The 13,763-nt window shown below is 43.5% G+C and overlaps 1 long non-coding RNA gene across 5 annotated transcripts in view; it reads left to right on the forward strand.

The window, feature by feature from the left end:
• LOC144584205 (uncharacterized) overlaps positions 1-13,763 on the forward strand; it is a 45,473-nt gene that overhangs the window by 24,851 nt on the left and 6,859 nt on the right. Inside the window, exon 1 of one of the 5 annotated variants that reach the window (XR_013538314.1) lies at positions 1,599-1,798. The exons of 3 other annotated variants lie outside the window; for them this stretch is intronic. This is a non-coding gene — a long non-coding RNA (uncharacterized LOC144584205). Of the gene's footprint in view, positions 1-1,598; positions 1,799-13,763 lie in introns of those variants that run through there. One more of the 5 variants, XR_013538312.1, reaches the window with a different exon arrangement.

Consider the following 13,763-nt stretch of genomic DNA (forward strand, 5'->3'; position numbering starts at 1 on the left):
ATGCCTGCAGCCCATGGGCCGTGAGTTGGCCATCCCAGCCCAGTTTGAATGATTGCCCAGTGCAAGTCTAGTTTCCATGTACAGAGCTATAAGAAGGGAGAGCAGGGGCCTTAAAGTGGCCCATCAAGAACAGGTGGCATCTGGAAAACAGACTGAGATCATTGTTAGAAGTGAGACGGATTGCATTTCTGTTTGAATTCTGTTTTCCAGATCTGCTTCTAGATATACAGGCCAGGCTTGTGTTCAGTTTGTGACAGGTACAACTGCAAAGGTACATGAAAGCAGAAGGTGACCAGATATATCTCTACAGTGCTGCAGCCACTTCTGTATTTTCATTTAGGCATGTGGCAAATTGTATAGAATAATAGTAACCATGTACTGTCAAGTCAATTCTGACTTATGGGGACCCCTTTTCCAGGCAGTAGTAGGCATCCTTCAGTCTCAAGAGACTATGGTAATGTGCTCTGTATGGAGGTCTTGGAACAGTGTCTAGTGCGGCTTAGAAGGCCAATTCAAGAGTGACAATCTCTTCCACATTGAAGACAAATACAATCTGTCCCCTGTCCAGCTCTCTGATTTTGCTGGTTTCGGGTCTGACTCTTTGCCTCGGCCTGCTGGACAAGGGTCTCTTCAAATTGGGAGAGGCCGTGATGCACCACCTGCCTCCAGGCTGAACACTCAGATGTCAAGGTTTCCCATCTGTTGAGGTCCATTCCTAAGGCCTTCAGATCCCACTTGCAGATGTCCTTGTATCGCAGCTGTGGTTTTTTCAGGTAGAGAATATCCAAAAGTAGTTTAACATTCCCTTTTTCTGAGAGCATCCTGAGACCATGCAGCTTACCCAAGGCCACGCAGGCTGGCTGTACTCATAGGAGTCACCGTGGGGGAATGGAACTTTTGACCTCTGGCTCTGCAGCCAGACACCTAAACCACTGAGCTGTTCAACCCTCAACATTCATATTTAAAGTGTTTACCTATTGCTCTGCTGCTTATTGGCATTTTCAAATTGTATAGAATAGTGACCCCAAATTAACAGGTGCAAATGCTGCGCATATCTATGTCTTCCTTTGCTTGTGTTGAAGTGAAATTAATTACTTAATTCTTTGTGATATGTAAATGGCCGCTCAAATCTCAGAGCTGGAAGGAGAGAAAATGGCTTCCTGATGCTCAGAGAAAAGAACTATCTTCTCCCTTCCATCCCACTGGCAAGGCAGCTTGCTTAGCAGGGCTTAATGTGAAATGCATTTCTTTGCTGAACCAGAGAAGGTGGAATAAATCATGGGAACGAGAGATACAGCAGCTTAGATAAAACCCCAAGAAACATAAATCAGCAGGGAGCAGAAAAGAGATTTTTTTTTAAAAAAAAAAACCCTCTGAAACAGGATGTTAAAAACGTTGTCTCTTGCCAAATTCCAGCAAAGGATCCTGCCTCGATGTAAAGACATTGGAAAGCTTAACTTGTTTTTGAAGTAACACAGAGCCTTTCCGCGGAACAGCCTACACTTAACTGTAGACTTTTAAGGAGATTTTTAGCCTTCCCCTCCCTATTCTGAACGGTGTCGAAAGTTGGGGGGGAAGTTCTTGCTGACCTAAGATCTTCATACTCATTTAAGTGCCGCAATTGGGCGTGCAAGTTGAGGCTGGCTGCTCTTGCCCCAGGTGTCACGATGTATAGTCTTTTGCCTCGGTGATGAATAGAGATTGTCTGGGGATGGCTTGCCGTCTGTAGAAGCTGCACCTCGTGGTCCTCAAGATGGGCTTGGAAACTGGCGGAGAAAACCTCTTGGGCAGCAGCAGAGTGAGATGGCTTGTACCGGCTCTCTCCTCTGGGGAGATTCCTTTTCTTTCTGTAGTTACTTAAAGTGAAACAGTTGTATACAGAATAAGCTTGCCAGGTCTCAGTCCCCAGCCGAAGTCTTAAGGAATTGTTGGGTAAAAAATTGTAAAGGAAAACAGATCTGATGGGAAGCTGAGCTGGAGGAGGAGGGAGAAGTTTGATTTTGGTGTGTGATGCGGTTTGCCAAGCCTGGATGTCACTCTCTAATGCTTCCCAGCTAGGGTAGGTTTAGCTACCCACCTTGTTGCCAAAAATATACCAAAAATTCATCTGGATTTTTGTCCCATTTCCACAAACAGCTGCCCCAGAAGTACTTCATACCTCCTTTCAACTCTTGCCTGATCTGCCTCCATGACATCCCAAAGGCTTTTCTTCTGGCTTCAGGTTTTGGCCCTGAAATCTCGGGGAATGGGATGCTGTTAACTTGGAAACCCCACTTGTAGAGGCCTGAGCTATCTCAGATTCAGACCCGAGTCAAATTAGGCAGTCAGCTTCCAAATCAGTCTGAGCCCAACGGCACTGTTTTCCGAATTATTGAATCGGGGTCCAAACCAAAATCTGTGATCAGTGGATGCCAGTAATGTGGAATGTGTGCAGTTGTGAGATTTACTATCCTCAGAAACAATACAGAAGATCATGGAATGCGCTGTTGATTACACTTTACATTTAAAATAATGTTACTCTAGGCAAAAGTTTAGATACTTGAACCACTCCTCTGATCACTGATACAGACAAGAATGGGAAAAAGAAGAAAGGGTGAGGTTTGCCTCTGTTGATCAGCATTGGAAATCTGTGATTCAGATCTTCTGTGTGGAATGGTTTAACCCTGAAAATATATATACAGTATAACGTGATCAGCATCCAGGTAGTGTCTTTAGCTGGGTGAATAAAGGTTCTGTGTCATCTGGAGAATCACTACTCTGTAATCAGAGCATGGCAAACCCAGTGCAGAATGATGCTAGCTTTACTACCACCGTATGTTTTCATGTGGCAATGAATCTTGGAGGTTTTGTTCTGAGTGACTCCCAGGAAGAAAAACACTTTTCCCTCAATTAGCTGTGTCTCCTTGCCTTGATTTGTTTCCTAGCTAATTGAATTTTGTCATCACATGGGTCGTTTTCAGCCAGTCAGAACTCAGATGTTCATTCTTTCATTCAGATATTGTGTCTATGATGATTTTCTTTCACAAACTCTTGGGAGAGTTCTGCTAGCAAATTAGAAAGAACACTGAATCTTGTATGTGTGTGTTTAACCAGCTAAATTAAAGCAGTATGAATCACTTCCTTGCAAACATTTGGCATAAGAATTCTTGGTCTCTTGTGTATTATGATTGTAATTCTTGTCCAACCATTCTTATGGAGGGGTAGTCAAGCTTCCCCAATTTAGGGAGAGAGGAAAAAATGGGCCAATCATGAGCGGGAACAAATTTGTCTCTGAACTTTAGCTCAGCTCATAATCCGTTTGGCTGAAAGTCTGTGTTCTTTGGTTCGCCAGATCCTCCTGCTGGCCCTAGCTGCAGCGTTTGTATAGGCAGCAAAAGGTCTGAGAATAGCTTAAACACATACAACTTTTCACGTATAAGATGTGAACAGATACAGTTGGGAAACATGCCTTTTGGAGGGTAGGCAGAAACAATGGCTGAAACCCATAGTTTGCCTTCTGCATTCTAATGAATGCAAAGGCAAACAGCATAACATTCAGTCACTTTTAGCTGGCAATTAATGAGTTGCAGTTGGGATTCTCACGTGTGCATGTCAAGCACCCTGCTAAGAATCCCAGGAGCGATTTGTTAATTGCCGGCTAGAAGTGACTGCAAATAATGCTGTTTGTCTTCTGCATGCAAAGCAAAGCAATAGAATTTCAACCTATGGGTGCCATATGGGTTTACAAGTTTATTCATATCATCATCTGAAGGTGTGTGCAAGATCAGGATGACAGTTGGAGGGTTCAGCAATCCTAATTTCTAACCTCTATGCATTCAGTGAGTGAATGCGTGAAAGAGGCTACTGTTAGGAGAGAATGCTTCCTAGGATTTCAGTGTGATTTTCACCTGTACTACATACTCCCTCCCAGAAACACATTGGCAATGGGGGTGGGGAATAATGCCAATACATTTGCTTCGGCTGTGCCTTTAGTTCTGGGCGAAGGATTCAGGAGGCATTCTTTAGGCCCAAAACACTGTATCCAACATCCCTAGACAAACACAGCCATTGTTATACTGGATCTCTGCCTGGCAACTTGTTGATGGCAGTATTTTCAACAGTCCCGGGTTCCCAGCATTATTCAGACTGCCCAGAGATGAAGCCAAAAGATACAGTTACAATGGAATTCCAGCCAGGCCAAACAAGCTTGAAGACTTTAGCAGTACGGTTGAAATCTGAGGCTAGCCTGGGGTTTGGATTTCACAAAAGAAGGATCAAGCAAAAGCCAACAGAGGCTAAAGTGTAAGGAGCTCCATCAGCCGGTGCATTAAAAAGACACAACATACAACCTGCCCATGCAACAGCTGTGCTCAGCTGGGGGAAGGCAAATGAAATAATCTCCTCAAGTGTCTGATAAAAAGAAAATGGGATTTCAGGAAATCCACAAGCTTAGATCTCAGTCCAGTTTTGCATGTGTGTGTGTGTGTGTGTGTGTGTGTTGGAAAGTTACACTTCAGTATGCTAAATCAACATGATCAAAGGGAAAGTGTTAAAGTGGGGCAACTGAAGGTGGCTCAAGACAATCTACCCCAAATGGAAAGATGCAGAGGAAAAAAAAAATCCCCATTTTAACTCTTTGTCTTGGCTAGATAGATCACATTTAGAGATGGGCAAGAATGGAAAAAATGACAAATCTGGGCAGTTTGTGGTTCATGGTTATCCCTGACCCATGAATTATTCCCAATTCTGGGAAGATGAACTGGTTCATAGTTTGTTTTTTCTGGTTCATGGCTGGAGGGAGGGGAACCTAATGCCCCCACCGTCTCTGTTGCCCACTCAACCCCTTCCCACTGCCCCTCTCAGCTCCCTACCCGAGTCGGCTGCAAACTTCCTCCTCCTCCTCCTCCACTGCCATCTTCAGAGACATGAGAGGTGGTCCATTGTCTCTGAAGATGTTGGCAGTGGAGGAGGAGGCGTCAGCATCAGGACCAGGTAGAGAGGCAAAATGAAATGAAACCGGGTGGGGAGGCAACAGGGGCAATAGAAAGGGGGTGGGGGCCATTCTTTTAAAATGAAGCTCCAAGTAGGAAAATGTTTGCTTCATTTCATTTCAGCAAAACGGCTTGCATGGTTCATAGTTTTGTTCACCCCATCTCCAATCAAGTCTCTTAGCCCATTCTAGTGAATTCACTTGCTTCTTCTTGGTGCTATATTGCCTGGAGCCATCAGATCCCAGGTTCAGACCCAGCATCTCTGGGAAAAACTGAAAAAAACAACAACACCCAACCAGCCAACTGCCTGCTTGGGAACTTGGGGAATTGCTGACACTCAGTGTTGACATTAGTAAATGGGCAAAAGGGCTGACTTGGTTATAAAGCAGCTACCCATATTCCCAAGTAGGCATCCATTTTGCCCAAAATGAAGTGCTGAGCAGAAAAAGGGTTGGCGGTTTGTTTCATTTCAATGCGATCCCTGAACCGAACTATGACTCAAACCACGGACGAACTCGGTTCATGGTTTTTTTGTGTTTTTTGGGGGGGTTGTAGTTTGGTTCGTACCCTTCTCTAGTTATAAGCCAAGGCAAAATGATTATGTGCCTGTTTAATCCTCTGTTGGACTATGGACTTTCAGCATAAGAACATGGCTATGTAAACTGGTCCTCCATGCCTGCTTGAGCTGAACAGGTCACAAGAAAATTAAGTCTGTTTCTTCCAAGGGATGTGAGGATGCAGACGGGCTTTCCACGTTATGGATGAACTGAAGATCTTGGATATCTTCAGAGGACAGCACTCTAATCACCCATCTCATGAAAAGGCCATAAATACTGCACTCCCAAGCCAACTATACCAGAGCACAGAGTGCTGTCCTCTGAAGATGCCGGCCACAGAGACTGGCGAAACGTCTGGAAGAACAACCTTCAGAACACGGCCAAAGAGCCCGAAAAACCCACAACAACCATTAGATCCCAGCCGTGAAAGCCTTCGCAAATACATCTTGGATATTCTTCCAAGGCAGCCTGAGGTCGAACCTGTTACTGTAGTCCAACTAGGATGTACCCAAGCCCAGGATTGAAAGCGAGTGTTTAGAAATGTCATTGTCCTACTTTGTGGTCCAACCCCTGGTGGCTAGCTGAACATTATGTGCAAAAAGGGCACCTGAGTCCTCCATGGATGAAGCATCTGAAGCCAGGAAAGTGGCAGAGGAACTGAGCAATGGTGAAGGGAATGCGAAACACTACACAGGAAAGAATAGAAAAAGTCAGGGTGAGCAGCTTTTGCCCTGAGTTCCTTTCAAGCTAGGTTTGGAAAATGTGTTTGATAATGAAGATGGAGAGGAAGGGAGAAGTTGAACCATCTGGGCCGAAGCAAAAGAATTCCTCTCCTGCTGAGATCAGAAGTAACTCAGGACCTAGCAAAGTAGCCACAGATGGTGGAAAGTGTGGGGCCAAGAGGTTCCTTTAAAAAAAAAAAAAGCAAAACCCATCCATTGTGTAGTGCAGATACCAGCACTGTGATACATATCACATGGGACCAGTGTAGAACTTTTACATATTGAGTAAATCTGTGATTCAAACCTCCTATACTTTAGGGATAGAAATCCTTTTTTTTTTTTTTTGTAAGATTCAACCATCTCATTGAAAGTAGGATTTCATTTCTCCTGAGACGTGTGTTCAGAAGACATGCACCTTGCCTTCAGAATTTTGGGAGAAAAAAATAAATAAAACAATTCATGCATTTTCAAATGCAATAGGCCAAGCTCTGTACGCTTGGAAAAAATATAGATAAAAATGCATATGAAAATTAGGCAACATTTTTGTCACTGAATGCATACATTATAGAACATCTGCAAAGATGTCCGAAGACGTGGGAAACAAAGGTGAACTCTCCCAACCTAAATAAGAAACAAGTATGGGAAGAAAATGGAGAAATGCAGTTGACGCGAGGCTGAGGGATTTTCTTGCTGTGCTTGCGAAATTTGCTCTGACTGAAAATGTGTCAAGTATATGAAGCTCGTCTCTTGGACCAAAGTGCCAGAGCAGGGGTAGGGAACTTTTTTTCAGCCTGAAGGGGAAATTCCAGCTTGCCAAGATCTAAGAAGCTGTATTTCAGCCAGGTGGGGGGCTAAGAACATACATACATTGATTGATTGATTGATTGATTGATTGATTGATTGATTGATTGATTGATCGATCGATCGATCGATCGATCGATCGATCGATCGATCGATCTATCTATCTATCTATCTATCTATCTATCTATCTATCTATCTATCTATCTATCTATCTATCTATCTATCTATCTATCTACCTACCTACCTACCTACCTACCTACCTACCTACCTATCTATCTATCTATCTATCTATCTATCTATCTATCTATCTATCTATCTATCTATCTATCTATCTATCTATCTATCTATCTATCTATCTATTTATATCCTGCCTATCTGGTCTTGCGGCCACTCTGGGGAAGGACTGAGATGAAGTGAGTAGGGAGAAACGCAACAGGTACCCCTTCACCCAATTTTCAAAGACCATATCTAGGTGAAACCTTTGTTAAGCTGACTTTGTGTGTGTGTGTGTGTGTGTGTGTGTGTGTGTGTGTGTGTGTCTCCAAGTGTAACACAAATGTTCTGTGGGGCTATTTGTTGTACTTAGATATCTGTTGATGAACCTTGCAAACACAATTTCCAAAAAATGAATCTCTTCTTATTCACAGTTGTATAACAGACAACATGAGCAATTGTAACAAAAACGAAATGCTCCATCCAGTTTGCGCGTCGAAGACCTGGGCAACAGGACCGACATAGACATTGCTTGTAAAATTGCAAAGTATAAGTGCCCTTTCGAATTCAAATTCACACAAATATTCAAGATTTCTTCCTCAACTGGGCTAGGCATGTATAACATGGAAGAATCAGCTACAAGTGCAAAATTTTCAGAACCCTGGAATAAAATATCAGTTCAGTTACATATACAGTGGTGCCCCGCAGAACGAGCGATTCGTTTAACGACGAATCCGCATAGTGACGCATTTTTGCGATTGCAAAAGTGATCGCATAACGATGTTTTAGATGGCTAAAAATCACTTTGCGATGATTGGTAAGTGTTTCGCTTACCGATTTTCGCACAGCGATATTTTTTATAACAGCTGATCAGCGGTTCCAAATGGCCGCCGGGTGAAGAAAATGGCCGCCCGCAGTGTTTTCGTGCCCTTTCCTCGCTTACCAGGCAGCAAAAATGGCAGCTGCATGGAGGATTTCCAGATAACGGTGAGTTTTTTGCCCATATGAATGCATTAAATGTGTTTTAATGCGTTCCTATGGGCTTTTTTGCCCCCCATAGCGATGAATCCGGATAGTGACGATTTTTTCAGAACGGATTATCATCGCTATGCGGGGCACCACTGTACATGAGTTCACTATAAGGATTCACTCATCCAACACAAATGTATAGAAATTATAGCTAGACCAAGTTGCCAAGGGCCTTAAGTGGCAAAAGCAACTCTGGCATCTTCAGCTCTTCTGCTCCTTCTGATTCAAATCTCTTACTCACAACCTCACTCTTTTTTAATCACACCCCTTTGGGCTGAGCCCATACTTCAGAGGGGTAACACAACTTATCAGTGACATAACAGTGTGCCTGATTAAAGGTTAATAATAACTATTATGTGCTGTTAAGTCAGCTCTGATTTGTGGTGATCCTTTCCAGAATTTTCTAGGTAGAGAGTATTCAGAAGTGGTCTACTATTCCCTTCTTCTGGGGGTACCTTGGGACTGAGCATCTTGCACGCAGCTACACAGCTAGTTTTTCTCTCAGGAGACACAGTGGGGAACCAAACTCTCAACCTCTGGCTCCATAGCTAAACCATTGAACTATCCAGCTAGCTGATGGTTAGTGATCCCAAAAGTTTGCACACAGTTTTGTACCCTTTTGCGCAGACAAAGCACGGCTTAATTTTAGGTGTATGTACTTAGGAGCAGCCCAGAAAGTGACCCAGCTTCCTGTGTAAAAGCCAGAGCTGAACTCCATTGAACAGCTGGTAGAAGGACATCTGGCTGATGTACATCAATATGATGTTCTATTGTGCCTGCAGAGGGGAAAAAGCCAAAGCCAAAGATTTCTCCTCCCCTATATATGAAGTCTTCACATAGGTGGTGGGTAAGCAACTTGTTACCTTCTAGGTGCTTTGGGCTGCAAATCCCTGAGCAGCCAATGTCAAGGATGATGGGTACTGTAATTCAAAATATCTAGTTGGTGCCAGGATGACTAAACCTACACAAAGATAGGTGAGCAGATCACGAGAGAGTGAGAAAAAAAAAAAGAACTGGATTCAAATCCCTGTTCAGACAGGAAACCCAATTGGTCAACTTTGAGTTGCCATATCTCCACTGGATGTACATCAGTTCTTCACACTTTGATCTTCCTTGATCTTCTGGGGATGTTTCTCAAGCGAGCCGTTGTAAGTCAAATCCTATTTTCAACTGTCAGAAGAAAGAAAGAGGTGGAGACTGTAATTCACTGAACACTTAGAACTTCCAAGCTAAACTTTTAAGGGCTCACTGCTCAAAGCCCTCTGGCTGGATGGGTGAATCTGTTAGTACTCCTTTCTCCCACGTTCAGATTTTCTTAGGCTACTGTCCTGTTGCATAAATGCTGAGTGAAAGGAAACTCATGTAAGCACCTCTCCATTGTGTGATCAATTTCACACCCAATATGAGAAGATGCACAAAATGGGGAACCTCTGCATCTTTCCTTTAGCCTTCTCTCAAACTCTTGATGTGTTGTGCTCCACTCTTGAGCATAACAAAATATTGGCCTTTAAAGTACATGGTGGATACTTCTTTCCCAATATAGATGGCTGGGTGTGCTGTAAACCAGGTTGCAAGGGGCAAACACATTCCAAACTCCTGCAAAATCCTTGGTGATAAAGAATGCAATACCTTCCAGCTGCTCAGAATGTACTTGAGTGCACACAGTTAATGGAATACACATTTCTTTCAAGCACTTTGATTAGTTGGTGGCTCGATATGAGCACAATATGGCACACAATATTGGGCCATTTCCTGGCGAATTGAATCGTGGATGCAGAAGCACAATATCCCACATTCATAAACTAGAAGATTTTTTTTAAAAAAAGGATTGAATCTCTTTCAAAGTGAGGATGAAGACATTTGCAAATGTGTAGAAAGCCAAACTGAATGGAATTCTCACTTATCTCTATTTAGAAAAGCACATTAAGAAAAAAAAATATTTCTGACCTGTCATCATGAATCATTTTGGTTCTGGAGAAGGAATTATGTTTGCCAATTAATGTCAAAATAATTTTCTTAACCAATGTGCCCTTCTGGAAAGATCTTTCTAAAAAATCTCTCAGGGTTTTTAATAACAGTAAATCTGCCTAGATCTTGTGGTATCTTCTACTTTGCCATTGCTTCTCAGTTGACCTGCAAGAGAAAACGCCTTCACTTTGAGATAAGAGCCTGTTCACATGGGCATTTGTTCCACTCTCTGGGTCATTGATGAGTTGGGTTGGTTCAACCTTTTTTCCGGCATCCACATGAGAACATTGCTGGAGTGAACCAATTTGCCCCAACCAACATCTTTTTGAACGCTTGCCAGACGGTTCTACAATTTTGGTGCTGAGTGAACAGCTCCAGTTTAATCCATTTCCACCAAGTGTGGTTGCTTGGAATGGACTCAGCTACTGTAGAGCCTTGAAGCTCCTTCCAGTGCCAATTTCCAGTATCCTGAGCTCTTTCAGGATATCCGAAATTGAACACTTCCACAGATCATCTGTGGAGGATCAGAGGAAGTGAAATTATTTTTTTATTATGTCTCCTAGAAGAGATGAATCACTTTGATTTAATTTAAAATATATATATTCTTTTTCTGTCTGTGTAATGTTGCTTTTTAAAATTCTTTTGAAAGAAAACCCTTAAAAAGGCTCTCCAAATCCCACACTATGATTGTCCATATGTCATTTTGGAATAATAGGCCAGCATGACTTGTTATATGAAAAGGTAAATAAGTTATGGGTTATTCTGCTGTTTTATAACAATCATGTTATGCCTCGGATATCTCTGGAGCTTGAACAAGGTTTTTGTTTTGTCTATAACTCCCGGAAACTACTGGCCAGCATCAGATCCACCCCCTCCCTCCCTTATGAGGATAATGCTCTAGAGCAGTGGTTCTTAACCTTTGTTACTCTGATGTTTTTGAACTGCAACTCCCTGAAATCCCAGCCAGCACAGTTGGTGGTGAAGGCTTCTGGGAGTTGCAGTCCAAAACTCCTGAGTAACCCAAGGTTAAGAACCAGTGCTCTAGAGCAGTGGCCCCCAACCTTGGGCCTCCAGATGTTCTTGGACTTCAACTCCCAGAAGCCCTCACCAGCACCTCTGCTGGCCAGGATTTCTGGGAGTTGAAGTCCAAGAACATCTGGAGGCCCAAGGTTGGGGACCACTGCTCTAGAGACTCTTCCGATTTATGCAATTACAGGAACCATTTTTGGTGTGATGAGTCTTCAGTGTGGATCACCAAGGGGGGCGGGAATGAAACAGAATCAGAAACAATTATCGGGGACACACAAGTTTGTTTCCGTCCTTGAAGAAGTTTCCTGATCCAGGAGGGAGACGCAAAGCATTGACTCTAGGGGTGTGCAGATTTCTTTCTTTCCTTTCTTGTGTTGCCTGTGGAATTCTGGGGGTTGTAGTCCAAAAACACAAACCTGCAGATCACTCCTTGTGTCCCTTTGTGCAGCAGTCTTAAAGCCTCACAATATACCCCTTCAGCTTCAGCTGGAGGTAAAAACCATTTGCAGGAAGCTCATCTATGGTGCCAGGAGACTCTCATGCAATCTCTCGAGGGAAGCCTGGAAGGAGATGGGCCCTGCTGTTGACAAAACTGTAAAGCTGTCAGTGCTACCATAATTTGTCAGATTTAGCTGGTGCTAAATCACTCAGGTTCAAGCTATTCTGCTCAAGCAGATCTTCAATCTTCCCAATGCCCGCAGGACATTTTTCCTCTGGCTTATGCAATTAAGAAGCATATTAAGTCCTTCAAAGGCCTGCTTCCAGGGCGTCTTTTCTACCACCCATCAAGGAATGACATAACTTGTCCGGGGGGCTGGGTATCACAGGAGAAGCACACGTGTGTTTAGAGAAGTTGACGAGGACTAGCTTGCAACATAAATTTCAGGTGTCACATTGTTTTAAACATGGATAACTTCTAAAGATTCCTACTTATTAAAAATGAAGGCAGACGTTTTCTCTCACATGATCCGCACGCTGACACACACGTTTTTCTTCATCACTTCCCTATCCCAAAAAGATATCAGTCATTGACCCTGAAGTTACAGTCTCTAAGCCTCAACCCTGGCCTGGTGAGCCACCTGGAGACATTTTGTGCTCAGTCAGCTATGGAAGGGAATAGGCTGCACAATGTTGGTCTCCTCCTTGAAGCTGTCATGCCATAGCAAAGCCTATAGAGCAGGGATGGCGAACCTCTGGCACATGTGCCACAGCTGGCGTGCAAAGCCCTCTCTGTGGGCACGCAAGCCATAAGTCACCATTGAAAAATACTTACCCATCCTCTGATCCCGGATTCTGGCACTCCCCTCTGCTGGTGCAGTGGTCCAGCAGAGGGGGTGCAATGGCGGCCATTGCTGGTCTAACCCAATGGGAGATTGGAGGACGGGTAAGTATTTCTCTGTTAATACCACCCGGGGGGGGGGGGGAAGCAAGCAGTTAACCCTTGCAGTGCAGGGACAGTTGTTTTTTTCCTAAACTAAAACCTCAGTATTCAGCTTTAATTGCAGAGCTGGCACTTTGAAATAAATACAATCGTGCCCTGCTTTACAATTGCCCGCATTACTACGAAACAGCATTACGATGACGTTTTTGCGATTGCTTTTGCGATTGCAAAATGATGGTCTGAATAGGCTTTTTTCGCTTTGCGATGATTGGTTCCCTGCTTCGGGAACCGATTCTTCGCAAAATGATGATTTTCCTACAGCTGATTGGCGGTTTCAAAATGGCCACCGGGTAGCAGTTTCTGGACTGAACAGTGAAAAGCAGCTGATAAGCAGCTATGGGAGCCTCTCCTGGAAAAAGCAACAGACCAGTGTTGAGAGCTGTCAAACTGCAGGAATTTTTGCTGCGCTCAGTAAATCACTCCTAATTAAGGAGCTCCTTATCCAGAATAACTCCTCTATCTGCCTTACTCAGGAATGCTTTTTGTAGGCATTACAACCAATCCAAAAAGGGTACAGTACAAACTGGGCACCTGTGCCAAAAAATGATCTCAGCCGGTATTCGTTAGAGTTTAGTATTTAAAGTATATGTGTCTACCTGGGTTTCTTGTTTACTGTATGAATAACAGCAAAAAGAAAGCCCTTTTCTACCCACTGGCTGTCATTCATATAGAAGTACTTAACTATCCCAGCTTAGAATCACATGAGGAAAAGAAAAAGAGAAAAGATGGGGAGAGGAAGGGGACATTATTTTCAGTCCAGCACGGTGTTGCTTCATAACGCAGCCAAGATCACGTGAAAACGTCTGGCCTCCTTAAAAGGAGAGGCCTGGAGCTTTTTGAGGGCTGAAGAGTCTGAAAATGGAACTGGCCGCTGCTAATTCTCACTTTCAACAGTCGGTTATTATGTGTGGGCTTCCACTTCACCTTGGATCTGGACCAAGGAAAGCACCAACTCTTGAAGTGTTGCTTACAGTGGCATAGATCATTAAAGGCAGCGAACGCTTTGCCGCATGTAGATTCCATGAAGCTGGCT

Source organism: Pogona vitticeps, chromosome 8, assembly GCF_051106095.1.
Source record: "Pogona vitticeps strain Pit_001003342236 chromosome 8, PviZW2.1, whole genome shotgun sequence".
NCBI classification, from domain to species: Eukaryota; Metazoa; Chordata; class Lepidosauria; order Squamata; family Agamidae; genus Pogona; species Pogona vitticeps.